Source organism: Patiria miniata, unplaced genomic scaffold (assembly GCF_015706575.1).
Source record: "Patiria miniata isolate m_02_andy unplaced genomic scaffold, ASM1570657v1 HiC_scaffold_6, whole genome shotgun sequence".
Lineage (NCBI taxonomy): Eukaryota > Metazoa > Echinodermata > Asteroidea > Valvatida > Asterinidae > Patiria > Patiria miniata.
This window is the reverse complement of record NW_024037073.1, coordinates 715,657-736,705: the sequence shown is the minus strand read 5'-3', so window position 1 is coordinate 736,705 and position 21,049 is coordinate 715,657. Positions and strand designations below refer to the sequence as shown.

Here is a 21,049-nt window from a genome sequence, read left to right as displayed (position 1 = left end):
TTTTGGGCAAGTCCAAGTACACACACTATGTTCCATACGTAACGAAAGCATAACCCTCTACGATTTTCATTGATTTCAGTGTTTTTAATTCTGCTGTTTCAGTGGGTTTTTTTATTCTACTATTGGGCATCTGCAAGGAGAATACCAATAAGCCTGTTTTTTTTATGTTATTACCAGTAGTCTTTGCGATGATTTTGTAATGAAAGAAAACATGGCGTTATTATGTATGGGACAAAAGGGGACCTTTTTTTATACCCTTTTGTTAAGTGTTCAAAAGAAATTTGTCCTTTATCCCTAACCCAGTCCTTCTGATTTGAAAATCACAGACGTGTGGAAAAAGGCACGCCTGGATTTTTCTACGTGTGTGTTTTTTCTAGGTGTGTGGTTTTCTAGGTGTGTGATCTGTGCACCAGGGAAATTCAGGCGTGCAATTATTCACACTTCTCGGGAAGCTTTTAGGTGTGCGATGCTGTTGGGGCGTGATCGCACGCCTCAAATCAGAAGGACTGCTAACCCCCATCGGGTATTCTTCAGATACCCTGCTAAAGGCAACAATATCCAACTCAACTCAAATGAGAACCCTGCTAAATGCAACAAACTGTTCAGGGGATTCTGTTGCATTGTGCAGTGAACCCAGTGCATACCAGCCTTGGCATCAAGTAGTTACCCTGCTAAATGCAACAAACTGCAACAGCAGATACTCTTGTATCGCCTTGGCACTATGAGCACAATACCCTGCTAAATGCAACAAGATGCAACACAGCATGGGACTTGATTGCCTGCTAAATGCAACAGTGGCGGTAGGTACCGGTATGCGACAACTTTTTACCTTTGTTGCTTTCTGTTGCATTTAGCAGGGTTAGGGTTAAACTGGAACGATAAAAGGTTTGAAAATCCCCGTAACAAGGACAGGAAACGTGCTAAAGTATAGAACAAAGAAAGTAACAGGTCACTGTGTAAAAACCCAAAGTGGAATGGGATACCAGTGTAAACAAAAGTTCAAACATAATAAAAGTACAGTACTTATCTAACTTTATCAACTAAAACAAATATTGCAGCATGTGACAATGAGGGAAACCGAGGGACTTTTTCATCCTGTTTCATATGCACATTGTAATAACTACGTTGTTTGTTGTTTTTCTGTGCATACAGCCAGCTCGCCAGATAAGTGCAGTGTCATGTGCACTTTTGGGGAATTCTAGCTTTCATTACCGGGTACCAGAAAGAAAGAAATAAACAAGTTGTAATAATAATTTTAAAATGTAGTATATATTGATAAATTTACCGGGTTTCCAATCTTGTGGCAATTTAATGACATGAAAATACCTTCAATGTATGAAAATATGAAAAAGAGTGCAATTAAAAAAGAAATAGCATGGTGTAGACATGTTTTCTGCATTCCTAGCGAACACGAACACATGATGACAGCCATACTTCAAAATAATTTGTACAGAAAAGTACATGTATGTACCAGTACCGGTTCAATCATGTGAAAAATGACCCTGGTTGATCATTAAAAAAACCACAATCAACCTGTGACACGCACATCTTTAATACATTCATTAAAATCTACACCCTTGGTCACAGGAATGTGGCCTTGTTTTGAAAACAAAAACATGTGTTGACACAGTATTGATTTGAATCTTTCTATAAACATTTAACTTCGTGCGCCGTGCACTTCACATTCAACAAAGCATTCTCTGGTAAGTACTACAAATTATCAAAGGTCACAGAAATGAAATTTATTGTTGTCATATAGACAACGAGTGCATCAATTATATGAGGTGCGTATGTACCTTTACCTGTGCAAAGTGTATCGTTTTAGGCAAAGTCTCACATGCATGGGTAATTTTTTATGTGTTGGTAAATGACATATCCAATACGGTTGAAACTGTACAACAAAACCTAACCTGCATTTAGGACAGGAATGGCAGCATACATTTGTACATGAAACCATTCATGTACCGGTAACTCTTCAGTCCCAAAACTTGTGGGAAAACTACTAACTAAACTGTCAATAACTAAAGTCGCATTGATCACATTGGACATTTATTTAACAAGTACCAAGTGGTACAAATGTACAATGTACAACCCACGGCAGCCGGGTAAAGCGTGAAGACGGCTATACGGCACCGTCCGTGCACCCGGGCCGTATCGGTACCTCGAGAGTACAGAAAACGTTAAGGATTGGGGCGTGATCTAATATGCAAAAAATATGCAAATTGGACGCATGCGCAACAGTGTTTGCAAAACCGGTCTTCGAATGCTCTGTAAAACTAATGGCTGAGTAAAAAGTGTCCACCAACCACCCAACCCACCCACCAACACACCAACCAACCAACATGCAGTTCAAAAGTTACCGCGATCGATAATCTACCGGTACATATTGTACATTATGTTTTTCACTTGGATCGATTTTGCATTGTAGAAAGTCATTCATTTAAAAGTAAAAATTCACAATGTAATTCTTCCGCAGCCCAGTTGGCCCTGTAAAACTTACCGCTGCGGACCGCAAAACTTACAATTGACACTTGACAATTTTAGGAGTTTAACAGCTTCTGCGCTGGACTTAATTTGGTTAAGTTTATTCAGTCTCTTTTAAGTTGAAAACAGTCCCTGTTTATAGTTTTAGGTACTAAAAAAAAATCCACTGCGAACAAGGATTTAGACTGTTAATGACTGGAGCAATAAGATGTAAATGTTTGTATCGGTACACGGAATATTAGGATTCAGAATATTCCAAATGAACATATTTTAGTAACTTGGCAAGAATTCACATCTGTGCAATTAGAAAATGTCAGAGAAGATGTCTCATGCTGATGTCATTACGGAATGTGTGTGATGTTGATTTAAATTCTGGTGCTCACGAATACATACATTTTAATGTACATGTAGTCAACACTTGAAACACACACACAATGAGCATCAGAACAGCAAATTTCACCGATACAGTTACTGATGTCCAAAGTGAAGACAGTGACACAACAGAACGTACTGCACATACATAAACATACAAGTACACACTTTGACTGTCGTTCAAAATATTAACCAACATTTCCAACGGCCTTCTTAACATCTTTCTGACAGTATGCTCCGTCCGTCTTCAGGACACGGAATTTTAAGTTTAAAACAAAATTCAAATTTTGGATAACTTCAACATTCTAGCCTGTACAAAAAAATTAATCATAAAAAAAACCCAAAATTTTAAAGAAAAAACAACTTACAATGTACCTGTGAAGACTGTACTGCGATGCAAGCTTAAAAACAAATCCCTGTCAAAGTTGGCTTAATACCGATGCAATGTAGATTTGACACAGTTTACCACACTCATCAGAACAACACAGTTTTACTGATGTGAACGTGTCCGTATCCAAAGCGTACCGTACATACCGATATATATAGTACATTTATAATGATCCTTGCTAATAAAACGGAAATGAGCAGTCACCACACGTTCATGAGCGTCATAACCAGAATGCCGAACCTACATGTACTGAGCATGCACGGATTTCAATTTTATAACTGCAGCCGCTAGGCAGCCCATCACAAATCTCATAAAAAAAAAGAGTAGGTTCCCATTTCCTGCGATCGTCAAAACTTCCTGTGATTATCAGCACAGAGGATGTACGCACCTATCAAGAGATCTCCCTGAAATTAAAGGGTCGGTAAATGATTTCCCATTCTATTTACGCAACTTGTAGATTTGTTTTTTTTTCAGGGCACCGGTAAGGTCAACCCTTGATGATGTCACTGCGGCGCGTTTTCTTGCAACACGTTTAATTTTGGACTGTTGTTTTTGGAAGTGGTGGTCGACCCCGACAGGACAATTCCATGAAGGTTGTCATTTTTATATTCGACATGGTAGCACTACCGGTACTTTAACTATAATTTATAAAACGTCCACACTTTTTGTTTTCAAAAGTAACAGCACACTCTATGGTTTGAATACCTTCTTTGTTTATGTTCTTGAATGAGAATTTTGGACAAGCTACATTTTGTAATTCAGGAAGATAACGCACTTTTTGCTGGCATATTATATCCACACGCCAGAATAATTTGGTGGGCAAGTCCAAGAATTCCCGCACCCCATGTCCCATACGCAACAAAAGTTTAACCCTTTAATTAACCCTTACTCTCTGAGGGTAGTTTACTGCATGTCAGTTGGTTATGCCAATGCCCTCCAGCTGCAGTATATTGGCAGATAAACTATCTTGACAGTGAAGGCTCCAATTGGCAGGAGTTGGAGGCCCTGGAGGGTGCCTGATACTGACCAGCTGGGGGCACTCACTTTGTTATCAGAGGACTCTCATTGTTCTCTGTGGCATGTATTGGAGTGCCTGTCCAGTTACCCTTGAAATGACATGGCAGATATTGGAGGGCCATGCAAAAAACATAGGAGATTTTCTTGAGGCACATATTGGCATGCGTTGGAGGGTCTAGTAGGGTAAGGGTTAAGATATTCATGGGTTTCAGTGTTTGTTATTCGAAGTACTGTTGGGCATCTGCAAGGAGAATACCACTGATCTCTATATAAAGACTGGATAGCGGATATGCATACAACATTCACACAGTAGACTTTAATACGAACGTTCTACGCGTAAATACGCGCGCCTCGTATCAACAGTTGACGCGCATTTTGGTCACGTACACATATTATGATGTTCTAAAAGGGACACATTTCCGTAGTGATTATTATTTCAAAAACGCTGAAAAAGTGATTTGCGGCATTATAAAACTAACCACGACGTTAGAAAAATTCCAGTTATAAAACCTTGGTCAGTTGGTCAGTGGTGGTGGCCAAAATATAAGTCAAGTGAACCGCGACATTACAAAAGAAATCATGCTGTCTATAAAGACGGCAACTTGTCCTTTGTAGATCACCAGCTGGTCTCACCAATATGGCGTCAAATTCGTACATTGTGCGGCTCTTTATTAGCTATCCAGTCTTTATATAGAGATCAGTGGAGAATACCCACAAGAATTTCTCTGTTAGCAGTCTTTGCAATGAATGTAATTGAAGAAAACACTGCGTATGTATGTATGGGACAAAAAAGGGACCTCAGACTTGCCCTGGTGCAGAACTTTGACAGTAAGTGGTCGAGCTGTAAACATTACACTAAATGATCTCGGACAAAATCCCAAACCTTGTTTTCACATTTCCTTTCATTCCAGTAGCGGCTCAACTTTCATTCCAGTGGTGGAGAAACTAAAACCTTCATCTTGTAACCAACTATGGATACTTCTTCACAATTTTTATTTTAATTTCTGTTTGAATTGAAGTCACTGCTCAACTTACATACACGATCTGATACACCGTGCCCTCTGGAGACATGCACACAATAGGGAACGAAAGATTGTATACGTCTCCACAGAGCAAATTCTATAGATGAATAAGTCTCCACAAGGTTTTCACGAAATGTAGATATATATCGATTTTACTAAAAAACTAGGAATTTCCAAGGTATGTTGATCAGTCGCAAATGGTAGAGTTTTAGAAAAGGGATAGGCCTATAATGTCCGAATTTCAGCCAAGGAAATTAATTCTGGTTAAAATAAGAGCATTTTGAAAAGTATTTTCAAACATGAAAACTTTAGTACACGAGAACAAAGAAATGTCTCCGAAAGGATACAAATTTAAGTACATGTATGTGTGTACGTAGGTATGTTTGTGCAATGCAAGTTTTAAATTGAGTTTATCCGCAGAATAAACTGTACACCACAAAATATTGATCTTCATGAATTAATTAAATTCTAAAAATACCACATTTATGCAAAATGCAAACCAACCCTTTTGACAGCACTGACAGCACCACACACTGGCTGGTGACCTTGCCTTGCACTGTGGTCAGAAATAACCACACAATCAATTAGTGGCATAAACAAAGCATTAGTCAGCTGATAAAATACAAATGGGTTGCTTCCTGGTAACACAGAAGAGATACTGTTTTATTTGACCATTGATATACCATATTATGGTCACACAAAGAGAGTCACTGCACACAAAACCCACTTTGGAGACAAGTGAAGCGTGACTGAACCTTCCACTTGCCCTGAACCACACAAAGGAATTGTGCAGGGATTTGAAGTGTTATCCATACTCCACAGAAGATTACCTCCAAGGAATTTGAAATGTGGGCGCTAACTCTAGCTCTATGGGTGAAAAGTGATTTTGCAAAACTTGAAGCATGGACCTACATGTAAGAGGGTTAAATTTGGCTTGATGCCCCTGGAAAAGTAAAAGCATCATCTCAGTGATCGGTCCTAAGTAGATTTTTTTCGGAAAAGGATCAATTTATATCAACCTTAATGTACATTGTACAACAAGCAAGCTGCAATTTTTTGAAAAAAAATTGGTGAATTTTCAGAATGTAAATTGCTGGAGATAAATATTTATTTTTCACAGTGAATTGGTCTTGAAGCTGTTCAAACTTGAATAAAATGATTTTCATTTTTTTTCTTCAAGTTTATAATCTGAGATATTAAGAGACCATTTGACTACTGTCAGGAAACTTAGCACTGAACCGGCAAGAATGTGCTATTGGTTTCCGGGTGAAGTGGTAATGAAATGGCTTTAAAATTCAGGTAGGTTCCCAGCCAGGGAATTCAGGGTTATTAAAAGTCAATGAGACCATGGGCTTGATGGCTAGTCTGATAGACGGTCCCTGCCGAGACGATGTGACGCTGTAAATGAAAGATTCCATCTCTGATGAAACTCTACACAACTGTGTGAATCAATAACAAATGGAACCCTCAAGCGCAAAACCAGTCGGAAGTCGCACAGCTTTATTTTGACAGTTTTACACACTGTACCGGTACCTAGACAGAAATTATCAGGGGAAAAAATTAGATTTCAGCATTTAGAAGTAATAAGATGTCATACATTTCTCTTTCAATAAAATTAATTTGTAAATTTGTTTCCCAAGGAATGTATTGGACAACTTTAAAGACAAAATTCTTGATTTTTTTAAAACTGAAAATACAGAAAACGCTGTCAGAATTTGTCTGATACCCATCATTGGAAAGAAATATGTTCTGTCCAATGAGTACCAAATCCCTTTGTTTTTAATTGGTCCAAAATAACTGGTTATGTGTTGGAGGCTTACAAACATGTAGGTCATTGGCCTTTGACCTTGGTGGAGGGTACAAAAACAAAAATTCATTCTGAGGCAGTCGATTGTCTGTTTGGTTTGGCAGTGTTGAGAGAATACAGTGCTACTTCCCATTCAAACATTTCCCATTTTTTTGACCTTGGTGTAACAGGAATTGTGCAGTGATGCATGCAGTAGTGGCTGCACCGCTGCACCTTGCATTGCGAAACCAGATTGTCATAACGTATGAGTTTACATGTACATGATGTATAAAATATTCCTTGCTATGGTTTCACAGGTACCAATCACGACATTTCATCATTAATTAATAATGGATTTAGTCTAATGACCATCAAAAATTACAGAGAAGCACAACTTCACAATATTGGTGTGAATGAGTGGGCAAAATGATGCACGTTTATGAGCAGGCAAAAATTATGCTGGTACATTTCTACAAAAGGATGACATGATGCCTGTATTACAAACTTGTGCAAATGTTTACAAGTAATTTGTGCATGGTACATTGTATAATTGTACATGATTGGGTGTTTGCCTTGCTCCGTGGGTACATGTAGTACACGTACGTGCATGGTACAGAATGCAATTCCATACAGTATAACACAAAATATATTAATTACAGTGTGCATACATTATTTATATTCATTTTCTCTCTTTTTTTGGTGTTATGTACACTGCAATGCTGAAAAACATACATGGGATGTACACCACCAATCTATTTGGAATGGAAAATGGTTGTTCTGTATACTGATCAGCATAACTGGTATATTTGTTTAACTCTAAAGCTGCATTCAGAAATTGAATTGTAGTATCCAAAAGAAATGCTTGATGATATACAGCCCTCTACAAAACTGATTGGTGTCAGTAAAAGAGTTACTGATAATCATACATTGTACATGAATGGAAAGGACACAGGACTTTCTTTGTGACCACCCCAAAACACTCACCAACACAATTCAGAATAGTAGCCTTTTGCCCCCATAATGGCAACATTTGGCCTCAGGACAATGAAGGAAATAAATGGAATTACAAAACAGCACATCAATTAAATGAAATCACATTTACTGAACTTGAAACTGAATTACAGATAAGGTTCACATTTTCACTCTCCTTCACAAAGGCTGATTGATGCCTACCCATTACGCCTGTAGACCGGTGTGATTGACATGATAAATCAACAATGATTGACATGTATGTATTAAGCCCCTAATAAATAGCGGGCAGTCATTTAAAAAAGTAAAAACTGAACTACGTGTACCCCGAATGTACTCAAGCGCTGCGAGGTTTTGTGAATGAAGTAGGTTTTAAAACATCGTCATGTACCGGTAAGTTTGATGGAAGATAAAACATGAACGTACCGGGTAGGTGCCTTTTTTTTATAAATCAGGTTTCTTTTCAATGTTTTGGAAAATTTGTAGACGGATTTAGATTTTTTTTCAAAAATGTTTAAAGCTTAGCTGAAATCATGTAAAAATCCATTCTTAAAAATGATCTTACACCAATGTGTACAAATTACATTCTGTGAACGTGGCTGGCCAACTCATTCTGTATGATAAACATGCACCTCAAGGAAACAGCTCACAAGCCAGTCACAGTCACAAGGCTCTGATATATTTTTGTTACAGTCTGGATACGTCTGACCTTTCACCTCCAGACAATTCTTCTCGTTGACATTTCAGTTTTACAAGTTCATTGAACACGAACACCCATTATATGTAGCTTCCCCTGACCCCTGACGGTCACTGAACACACATAAATAATCAGAGGTGCCAGTACATGTACTGTGCGCCAGCCACAATCATGGGTACCGGTATATAGGCTACTTTTTGTGCCAAAAAAGACACCATTGTCAATGATGGAGTGACAATGGAGTGATTATTGGCACCTCTTATAGTGCTGGGGAAAAAACCAACATGTATTTATAAAGCACTTTTGAATTTCTGTTTGCAACTTAACAATGAGCTGGATTATCGACTCATACTAGAGAATAGAGATGCTGGTCAGAACGGGTCACCAGACAGACCAGTATGCACATTGTTGTGGAGTGCTCTAGTAAATATGCCCTTTGATCAGTGATACTGCCAACTTAAAAGTAAGGATGTGACAAAAACGTTTAAACGTTAATGAAGTCTAAAATCTGTTTACATATTTTCAGAAACGATTAATCTACAAATATGTAAATTACATAACCCGCATTATGAAAAAGTTGCATTAGGTTTACTGGAAAGTTAACCCGCATTATGAAAAAGTAGCATTATGTTTACTGGATCCGACCTCAAGGGTACACACGTATGCAGGTTAGAAAGAATCAAGGATTCCTTTCAACAAACTTAAAGGGAATATACAACATTTGCAAACATCGAAAAATAAAACTACCAAGTTTTTGCGAAATACCTTAACAGGATGTTGGTAAATGACAGTCTAAAGCATCCTGTAAAATTATGGCACCTGGTATACTGTCATTTTCAAGAAAAGTGGTATTTTTGTATCAATTTCCAACGCTGATCGGCCGATCAGCGTTGGAAACAACTGGCTTTTTTTCAAATACTGGCCCCAATTGACCATTGCACTTGTTTGCAATCGATTACAAATCTATGAACGGGTACGAGCCAGCTAGACTGGTTCCCTGACCTTACAATTCCCCAATGTATGTAAACTGCTCTGTTTCTTCTTATATGGAGTCAGGGAACCAGACTACAGGAAAATGATCGTTTTTCTTGGTTTTTATAGCATTTTCGAACCCAAAACCTCCAAAAAGTCAGTGTAACTATATTTGCTTTATATTTCCAACCCCCCAATTCCATCCATTTCTGAAAATTACAGCAAAAGCAAATGATGTATATTCCCTTTAATTTACTTACAAAGCATTAGAAAGCACTTGATCACATTCTGGGCAGTTAAGATTATAGGTTTTCAATGACTGCTGGCTGTCTATTGTGTCAGTTATACATGTACATGTATGCATACAATTTATTGTTTTATGTTTTTAACATGCTGCTGTCACAAGATGGACAATCATTGTGTTATCATGAATAATATAACTTTTTTTGAAAACACACCCGGGTGCAAATACTGGGACAGGCATCAGCCTTTGTGAAGTAGCTAAATGTTTAAACGCAATATCCCATCCTTACTTAAAAGAGACCTTGACAGAAAGATGCACTAAATTATAAACAGATTTCCAAGGGCGCAGTTAGCACACATTTTTTTATACCACACTTTTTGTTTTAATGCAGTGGGTGTGTGTAAAATCATTATGAAAAATGCAGGACTCAGGGCTGTTCGGGTTTTAAAAAAATAAATATCAGTACATTTTATATAAATCAAAAATTATGATTACAGCACACATTGCAAAATGCTCTGAATATAGTTCTTAATTAAAAACCCTAACCCCCTAGGCCCTTTTTGCTTAGAACCATCCTCAATCCTCCAAAGTCCTCCAAAATTGTGCAACTCCGCCTAAATTTTTCAAAATTGTCAGACAGTCCTGCCTCAAAATGCATTCATCCTCAATCCTCCAAAATCCTCCTCATCCCAAAATTTTGCACTCATGTTTAAATGAAGGATAACCAACGCCAAATCCTTCAAAGTCATCAGACAGTCCTGCCTCAAAATGCATTCATCCTCAATCCTCCAAAATCCTCTTGTGCTTCAATCACAATTCATCCTCAATCCTCCAGAATCCTCAGCAATCACCATTCATCCTCAATCCTCTAGAATCCTCCAAAACCACCAGGAGGATTTGGAGGAGTGAGGTAGGTTAGGGCTGGCAGTGTACAAAAGTATGTACAATGTATAACGGTACCTGCTTTTTGGGTTTGGCACCATAAAAAAATAGATTTTCAAATTTAACTGATAATTTTCTAGCATTAAACTAGTTTTGAGCTTCCCTCGACAAATATTCAATTAATTCATTTCAACTCTTGAATAAGAAGCGTCCTGCTCTTAATTCAGCTGAAGCCAGCAGGACCTAGTATGCGCATGCATGCACTTTTGTGACAGTGCAGCTTTTGAATAATAATTTCAACAGCTGTTCAGATTGACTGTACAAAAATGTGCGTGTGTATCGAATTAGATACGTGTACCGTATGTACATGTACACGGTATACAGCTAGTGTTGTACAGTTGCAACAACGCAATCATGAATGGCAAGTGAAATAAGACTTGGAAAACCATGGGTTTGGTGATCCAGTGAGAGGAGAAGATGTAAAATAGCAGAGATTATGATAGAACATAGGAACTGTACATGTAGCCAGGCCGGTCTGGCTGCATGTATGCCTACCGGTACATGATCGCGCAGGAGTGGACATTTTTAATAATTAAACTAAAAGAAGTGCATTTTCCAATGAAATTAACCAAAAAGGAATGTCAAACAGTAACTTTCATTTAAGAGTAGTAAGTTGCACAAAATGTGTTATCGTAAGAAAAATTCATCTCATGGACTCTTAAAAGGGAAGATACAACATTTGCAAACATCACAAAACGAAATGATCAAATCATCACGAAATACCTTACCGGATTGTTAGGGAATGAATGACAGCCTAAAGCATCCTGCAAAATCGTGGTTCCTGGTGTGCTGACATTTTCAAGAAAAATTGTACTTTTCCAACACTGGTTAGCCGATCAGCATTGGAGAAAACTGGGTTTTTTTTCAAAAACTATTCCTATTTTTTCATAATTAGTTATTCCGCATTTTCTTTGCAATTGATTACACACCTGTGAAGGGGTACAAGCCTGCTAGACTGATTCTTTGACTTTACAATTCCCCAAAGTCTATAAATTGCTCCGTTTCATGTTAAGTGGGGTCAGGGAACCAGACTACAAGAACATGATTGGCTTTCTTGGTTTTTACAGCAACTGCAAGCCCAAAACGTGAAACAAGTCATCTTAACAATATTTGATTTAAAAGGAATATACAACATTTGCAAACATCGAAAAATAAAACTACCAAGTTTTTATGAAATACCTTAATAGGAAGTTGGTAAATAACAGTCTAAAGCATCCTGTAAATTTATGGCACCTGGTGTGAAGTCATTTTCAAGAAAATTGTATTTTTGTAAAAATTTCCAGCGGTGGTCGGCCGACCACCGTTGGAAAAACCTAACTATTTGTCAACTATTGTTCCAAAGTCACCATCAATTCAGTCCAAATTTTGTTCGCTATTGGTTACATGTTCATGAACGAGTGCAGGCCAGCTAGACTGCTTCCCTTACCTTACAAATTTCCGGCATCTATAAATTGATCCATTTTATCTTTAGTGGAGTCAGGGAACCAGACTACTCCACCATTTGTGTTTTTCTCGGTTTTTCCAGCATTTTCGAACACAAAACTTCAAACATGTCAGTGTAACAGTATTTGATCTATCATAGTAACCCCTCAAATAGTTCATGTCTGAAAATTACAGCAAAAACCAATGACGTACATTCCCTTTAACAGCACATTGTACACATTGATCCAAACCTCATGTCCCTGTTGGAACCATAGTCCACAACACAGGCACCTGTGCTCAGTACAGAAAGTGTTCACACACGGAGGTCATCTGTATTATGATGCACAGACTATGGAATGTGTCCCCAATTGTCTGCTGGTGTGGCTGTTCCCATGTTCTGACAAGTCCCCATAGCACTAGTGCAGACGGGCCTGGTGTGTTTGGTTTAATTGGATTATTGGAATAGGTGATGAGAGACAGAAAGCTTGGATGGGCTGGGCATCCAGCTGAGAAAATTGCCATGAATAAATGTCACTTGAAGTGATTAAGAAGACATGTACATTGTACACTGTATTCCCACATGATTTAGTGGCAATTAGAATCAAATTACATATTATATTACTCATTGATGAGGTCAATGTCAACACATGTGTGATTACATTACAAGTTTATAGATTATTTATTTAAAGATGCTATTTCGAGTTTCACCTCGAAAAAAATGATTTGTTTTTTCAGTTTCTATTTTCCTAGTAATATAAAGACACTCACTTTTGAATGAGACATTGAACGCGAAAATCCTTTTTTGACATTTTAAGGTATTGAATTTATTTCTTTACAAAATTTGAGTTATTTTTTTGAAGAGCACAGAACATGCATTTGTCTGAATATTAGCAATCACGTGTGCAGAGCCACACGACGAACATCTCATGTACATGTACACAGTATCCTAGCATGCAAAGTTTATGCGACCCCACTCCCTAGCCAATCAGAGTCAACTTTAGAAATTGTGACGTCTTTTCGATCAGAAATGTGGACTAAGCTATTGATTGGTCAATTTGGCTACCATGTTTTTGTAATACAACGGGTTACGGAAGACCCGATAGAGGGCGCCCGCTAAACGGTCAGAATCTGGAGATCAAAATGCACTCTTGTCGTGCAAACAGGCAGGTTTGCAACTGAGCCGTGTTTAAAGGGTACATCATTTGCTTTTGCTGTAATTTTCAGATATGGATGGAATTGGGGGGTTGGAAATATATAGCAAATATAGTTACACTGACTTTTTTTAGGTTATGGGTTCGAAAATGCTATAAAAACCAAGAAAAACAATCATTTTTCTGTAGTCTGGTTCCCTGACTCCATATAAGAAGAAACAGAGCAGTTAACATACATTGGGGAATTGTAAGGTCAGGGAACCAGTCTAGCTGGCTCTGGCTTGTACCCGTTCATAGGTGTGTAATCGATTGCAAACAAGTGCGATGGTCAATTGGGGCCAGTATTTGAAAAAAGCCAGTTTTTTTTCCAATGCTGGTCGGCCGACCAGCGTTGGAAATTGATACAAAAATACCACTTTTCTTGAAAATGACAGTATACCAGGTGCCATGATTTTACAGGATGCTTTACACTGTCATTCACTAACAGTCCAGCAAGGTAATTCCAAATGATTTGGTAGTTTTATTTTTTGATGTTTGCAAATGTTGTATTTTCCCTTTAAAATAAAATTCAACATTCAAATTGTCTTTGTCTTGTCCAATTTGCTTTGTTCATTAGGAATATTTTTTAAATTAAAATTAAAATTTTGAGTTCCCAAAGGCCCCATATCGGTTGAGTAAATTTCATCCCAACAAAGGCAACCAGAATTTAAGGCAGTTCATTATGTGGAATTATTTTTTCATGCATAAGTGAAGATGTGCAAGCTGCATCACTGCGCTGTGCATGTGTGCACTTACATGTAGTGTCATGGTATATTTGTGCAACGCATGATGTGCATTTTTTTGTGTGTCACAAAATAATTATTATAGCTTGTTGACATTGCAATGACGCGTGGAACCTAACAATTATATTTTCAAGGTTTTTGGGGGCTTTACTTAATGGAATCACACGAAAGAGTACATAATTATATTAAAAACACCTTCGATGCTCATGAACAGCCATTGCGTATAAACGTTTTAATCAATTTTGTGGCACTTACATACATGTACATGTACATGTACCTAGGTACATTTCATGATAGAACAGTTAACCCTCAAAATAGACTTAACTACAAAAATGTAAAAAACCCATCTATTTTTATGTTTAAAGGATGTAGGAAAAAATGACTTGAAGACCAAATTAATTCTTTCCAACTGCTCAGAGTTCCGGCATTGAATGATATAAAATTATTGGCATCCGTCCATTTGAGTTTGCATAATAAGCTGGCCTTTGATCACGCGAGTATTTGTCATTGATTTCAACTTGTCATTTTAATTTCCTGTTGCCTTCCTGCGCAAAATAAGAACCAGTCCTAAATACATGCACATTCAGAATCACCGATAAAATATCAGATACAACCATCCATTTAAAAAAAGATGAAGTTGAAATGAAGGGAACAAGCAGGTTTCATTGAAAAGGGATGTGAAAAATGCTGGATCAGTTAATTGTGTAAAAAATGTTACAATTATATGGTATATCCCCAAATCTTTATTTTTTGTGTGTATCATGAGTTTCAAGCTTCCATCTGATGTGATCTGAGTTACATTTTATACTCCCAAAGTCCCAATATAGGCCTTATGTGTTGAAGTAACTTTGGAGATTTTTTCCCTCCAAAAAATTGAGAGTAAAACTATGATGTACTGTTTGCACAAAACCAGGGCTGAAAAAATAACAAATAAATTTGGAATATGGCCGGACAGGTTTTCCACAAAATTTGCTTCCAATGTCCAATTTCAGTTTAATAGGGAAAAAAATATCACTTCAGGTTGATGCAACGGCTACAAATGTAGAAAATGATAAATTTTGTAGTACAAAATGGTTAACATAAAATGTATTTGGAATAAAGTTTTAGCTTCATTCTTCGAGGTTGGAGCTACATGTACATGTATCATTACATGTACATGTGTATGCAAGCCTTTTCGTGTCAAGTCACAAACAAAGCTACACAGAACCAGAGAAAAATGGCCTGCTTGTTGCCCAGGGGCGTTTAGCTTTCCAATGAACTGGCCTTCCTTTTCAACTGGTTCACTGCTTCTCAACAGAGTAACTGCAGACTAGCTTTTTCTTCATTCGTAAACGATTTCATGTGGTTTCCTGCCTTCACAATATATGGTATGACATCCTTCAAATCCAGTTTAATTATTGACTTGTGTACTACACGGATTCAAATTTCAAAGGATAAATCCATTAAAAGTCACGCTGTAGAGTGACCGGAAAAAGCACTATTGATGTGTTTTTTTTTTTTAAGGGTAATAATTAGCTTCTGGTATCAGATATTATTTGACACTTTTCTTTTCTCAGAAAAACAACTGAGGAGGATCACTATTCACACATGGTTGCTCACTGGCCACGGAATGCAAGGTGGGGCATTGTCACCGAAGTTACTGTACTGTAAATTGGGGTTTTTTCAAATAACACTTTACACGTAGATGACAAAATTATCTCACAAATCCAAACCAATGGGCTCCCACCTTACAGTACACCAGGGTTCTCAGAGAAATCATAAAATGGAATTTCATGACTTTTCCAAGACAAAATAAGACATTTCGTTTGAAATATGAACCGCCATATATACAATGTACATGTATAGTCTCTGCTTGGCACCAAAAAAAGAAAGAAAACAAAGCGCATGATTCGACAGTAAAATCACACAAGGTTTGTTTGAAACGAAGTCTTTGCCAAAAAAAGTAACAGTAATAAGGCATGCATGCATGTTCTGTGTTGCTGTGTTGTGTGGAGCAGGATTGGCCATTGCCAGACTTTTTGGTCATGAGTGGTAAAAACCCGATTCAAAAATCAAGTCACTGTTTATTTAATGGAGATTCCTATGATATTAAACATTTTGATAGGTTTGGAAAATAAGATTTATAAAGCATGCTAAAACTTAAAGGGAATGTACATCATTGGCTTTTGCTGTAATTTTCAGAAATGAACTATTGAGGGGTTACTATAATAGATCAAATATTGTTTCACTGACATGTTTGCAGTTTTTGTGTTCGAAAATGCTGGAAAAACCACGAAAAACACAAATGGTGGAGTAGTCTGGTTTCCTGACTCCACTAGAAATAAAATAGATGAATTTATAGATGCCGGAAAATTGTACGGTAAGGGAATCAGTCTAGCTGGCCTGCACCCGTTCATGAATATATAACCAATAGCAAACAAAATTTGGACTGAAAAAAATAGTGAATTTTGAGTAGTTGAAAAATAGTTAGGTTTTTCCAACGGTGGTCGGCCGATCACCGTTGGAAATTTATACAAAAAATACCATTTTCTTGAAAATGACTTCACACCAGGCGCCATAATTTTACAGAATGCTTTACACTGTCATTTACCAGCATCCTAGTAAGGTATTTCGTAAAAACTTGGTAGTTTTATTTTTCGATGTTTGCAAATGTTGTATATTCCCTTTAAGTAAATAATGTAAATCTTACAGAACTGAAAGTTTCTAAAACTCCAAGTCCAATTTAGTCCAAATTTGGAAATTGTTGTAGAGCCTTGGAGTAGGGCCTACATTGTATCTCCAAAATGGTGAAGCTCATTAAAACGCCATTGTCTTGATTTTGTTGTGTAATCAGTGATACAAAACCTGAGATTTCTTTCTTTAAAAATTAAATTCGCCAGACTCTCTACATACACAGAGCATAAAGCAAGGAACAGACTTGAGAAAAGAATGGATTGAAAGGGTAAATTGTGAAACAATTTGAGGAAAATGTTCCATACTCGATCGCCACTTTTTTCAATTAATTTTCTAGTGCCAAAAGTTACATCTTTTATTCCTCCACTTTCCCTCCTCTACACTCACCCTCTCCTTTCCTTAATTTCTCTTTATGAATCAGTTAGTTACTTCACCGAGATTCGAACCGCGGACGCTTGCTTGATACACGAGACACTTAACCACTAGGCCGCGCACGATCGCTGTTGCAATGGTCAATCTTTGGACGTATTTGAAGTATCCATTGAAATAAACTAAATATTCATGAGAAAATAAATATTCATAATGACGTATTGCACTATCATTGGCCGGCTCATGCGACGTCATGGTTGTCGATGTCATGCGTATAAAATACCGCTGTCTTTCAGGGGTACAATCAGTTTTGACCGGTTGCTTCAACTTACTTAGTTCTGCACGACGTGTGCATCCAAAATGTGCTCTAAAAACACATTTTGCATTTTTTTTCGCATTTACACAGCTTCCTGGATTCCTCTTGGTTGAAATCACAAGGTGAGGTGAAAATTGATATGTTTGGCAGCACATAAATTGACGATCGAGTACGGAATTTTTCCCCAATTGGATTGTGAACGGCCATGACTAGTCCGAAAATTTGGGACTCCAATACTGGGCCATGACTGCGGCTGCAGTGCAAAGGAACATCATCACATGAAACTGAAACTTGAAAGGGAAGAGAACAACCTCACCTTAGCTCCTGTGCTCCACGCGCAGATCTTTCACAAATCTCGTTTGAATTCGCTTCCGATGTTTCTGTCAAAATTCAGAGGCCACCCACTCATCAAAATATTAGAACACTGTTGACTCATCAACGACGATGACGTTTAGCGAGTCATTTTCTTCACAGGTGATCGCCATCTTTACTGCATAATATTTCTTAATGTTCTTGGAACGAGTAGTTGGTGTCTGTTTGATGACATATTTAATACCTTATTTTAGGAATCAATAGTGTGCCAAAAATTATGAGAATTGTTGCTGGTAAAAAACAAAAATTTCACTATAGGCCTGTAATAAACTGATAATAAACTGATAATGAAAATATTCATCTGCCGTGATCTGCGTAGAACGTAAGGGCATGTTCAGTACAACGACTGTCCCCATCTACGAGTTGTAATAAACAGACATTTTAAAAACACTATTATTGAGGGCGCTCTTCACAACTACCGGTTTCTGATTTTCTGAGTCTCAGCATCCACAGCTAGCTAAGTACTGTTCCTTTGTAAAACTCATCCACCCCATTCAAACCTAGCTGCAGCCTCCTTTGAGATGTGCATTTTTTCAATACGCATAAGGCCTGGCCAGGGTGGACCTCTTGTGCATAGGCCTACAAAATTCAAAGATGTCTGCTGGCGGGAATTACGGGTATCAGAACCTTGTCAGCTCAGACGTCTTATAAATGGAATTCCATGCCAGGACATCATAATCATAAATATTTCCGCCATTCCATGGTCATTTATTTCAAAAAAAACGCGGAAACACGTGCATCTAACGACTGCAGTGAAACTTAGATGACCTTGCGACAGGGTTTATTGAAATCAACCCTCCAAAAATGATGCCCCTGATTTATAGAGCATTGAAGTAGAACTATACACCTAGCCGAGTCCCATAAAATGTGTGCTTAAACTAACTTGAAGCCGAACTCTAGACGGAGTCGAGGTTTACAAAAAAGCCGTCCAGGAGGTTTTGGTGTTTGAATTTGTAAAGAGCGCCCGCTTTCGAAAGCGGTTGGTTAACACAAATCAACGAGAATGTGATTGTCGTAAATCAGAGACATTTTCCAGGAAATTTGGAATAATTTGTAATTTCATAGTTTACGAAATTTTCACTGAATTTGAAACAAAGGCCATGATGAGATTACTATTTCAATTTTTTTCCTGGGTGGGTATAGGGTGATAACAAAACCCCTCAAAAAGCAACCATCACACCGAACCACCCCGTAAGTTAAAAATGTATCCAAAAAATCTACACAAATCACCGCTCAATATAAAGATCACACAGGGAGGAGGAGGGGTATTAAAGTCCAACATTGTTTGTGGATGAGGAGTTGCAGTCGTGCATAAAAGGCCTGAATGAAGGTTTAAATCAAGATTTGCATTATAGGGTTATGACGTCATTCAGGGAACTTAAAAGACGTATTGCCGCGCTCTTCCACATGCACATGTGATTGTTTTTTCTCCCCTAACAAATTATGTTGTTTGTTTGTTCGTTTGTTTCTTTGTTTGTTGGGTTGTTGGGGAGCTTAATTGACATCAAACAATTTACGGTAGTGCTTTGCTGCCGGGAGCCTGATAATTTGCCGGCACGAACGACAAAAACATTCGGCCGCAAGAAAACACATACTTGTTCCGTAGTTGTGGGGACTACACACGAGTTGCCCCATGGTCAGGGGCGGCGGAACCGGGGGACTGGGGGGCACCCCCCCCCCCCCCCCCGATTTACCCAAGTGCCCCTTTCGCGCAAAAATGTGCCCCCTCGAGCAGAAAACAAAACTGGCCCTAAAATTCGGATAATTTGTTATAGTAACCATTTCCATAAATGGTACAGAGAGTTCGATATGAACGAGGAATATGAAAACCAAGGCCCAAAACCCTTACAATGCGCCCGGAAAATGGGCACATAATGCGTAGCTTGCATAATGGCCTGTTGTGAAGAGCGCTCCCTATTTTGGAAGCAGCCCCCCTCCACTATTTGATTTTACGGAGGCCAAGTGGCCGGTGAAAAAAACGTGTCGACATTTCAGCATGGATGTGCAAGTGCCCCTTTTCGGAGATCCCCCCCCCCCCCCCCCCAGTTTGAAAACCGTTCCGCCCCGCTGCCCATGGAACTATGGGGCCCGAAGACGCTGTTGGGATAGCAGAAAGTTTCCACAACTCGGTCCTAATTTAGCTAACAATTAAAAAAAAAACTTCCCCATATAAACGCGGTGACGGACCGTCCACCACCGTCCCCATCTAGCGACAGGCGCCGGCGGTGCAGGAGACATTCTTTTGTCAAACAGGGGACGAAATAACAACAGAATGTGCTTCTCTGTTTTTAGGCAATTCTCACAAAATAATCAGGCCTAAAATAATGTGTGCTTGAAATTTTAAGCGAGGTTCGCAGTTATAGTATGGGTTTTGTCAACTGAGTTCGAGTGCTCAAAATGCCCAACATTAATAACTATGAGAAATCACTATTGAGGGTTGAGTTAATGCCTTGAAAGTTAGTTACTACCTTTCCACGATAACGGAACAAATTAACTAAAACAAGGTTCTTCTCAAAAACAGTCGCAATCTGGAAATAGCTCACTATATCAGTTATAAAGCAGTTTCCCGATGGCCAGTTTGACGTCATTGACTAGACCGGAAGCTCTAAGTTGAAAGAATGTTTTTAAAAAAAAATCATTGTATCTTATACGTCACCGCATGTTATAATTAGTTCTGTGGTTAATTATCAACTACTCTTACTGTTCTAGTTTACTCTTTGTTAAATTGGCAGACGACGTTTTCGCTCAGACAATCCAAACACAGCTTTTATTGCTTGCCCTTTCGACGAGGAAATTGTTACTTTCCGGTTTCCTGAGTTGTGCTGTTGTCCCCGGCAATAAAATGTAATGATAAAAACCCACAAATACTGTTAATTATTGCTGTGTCGAACCCGGCCATCGTGATCGGACCATGCGCCACAAACGGCTCTGTGCGATGCGAACCATCTAGTTTGGTAACAGCGCCACTGGTGCAGTGACGCAGTGATTAACCAACGTACGGAGGAAAAAATCCACCCAACCTGTCTTTTTCTTTGGGGGGGGGGGGCTGCCACGAGCCAGTGAACTATGTA

General features: G+C 38.3%; 1 protein-coding gene across 7 annotated transcripts in view; it reads right to left on the bottom strand.

Moving 5' to 3' along the window:
* LOC119742545 (F-actin-monooxygenase MICAL3-like) overlaps nt 1-18,060 on the bottom strand; it is a 65,970-nt gene extending 47,910 nt beyond the window's left edge. For all 7 annotated transcript variants that reach the window (XM_038218557.1, XM_038218558.1, XM_038218560.1 and 4 more), the window contains exon 1: nt 17,923-18,060. The gene's annotated coding sequence lies outside the window, so the exon portion shown is untranslated. The remainder of the gene's footprint in view (nt 1-17,922) is intronic.
* Nucleotides 18,061-21,049: the final 2,989 nt, after the last annotated feature.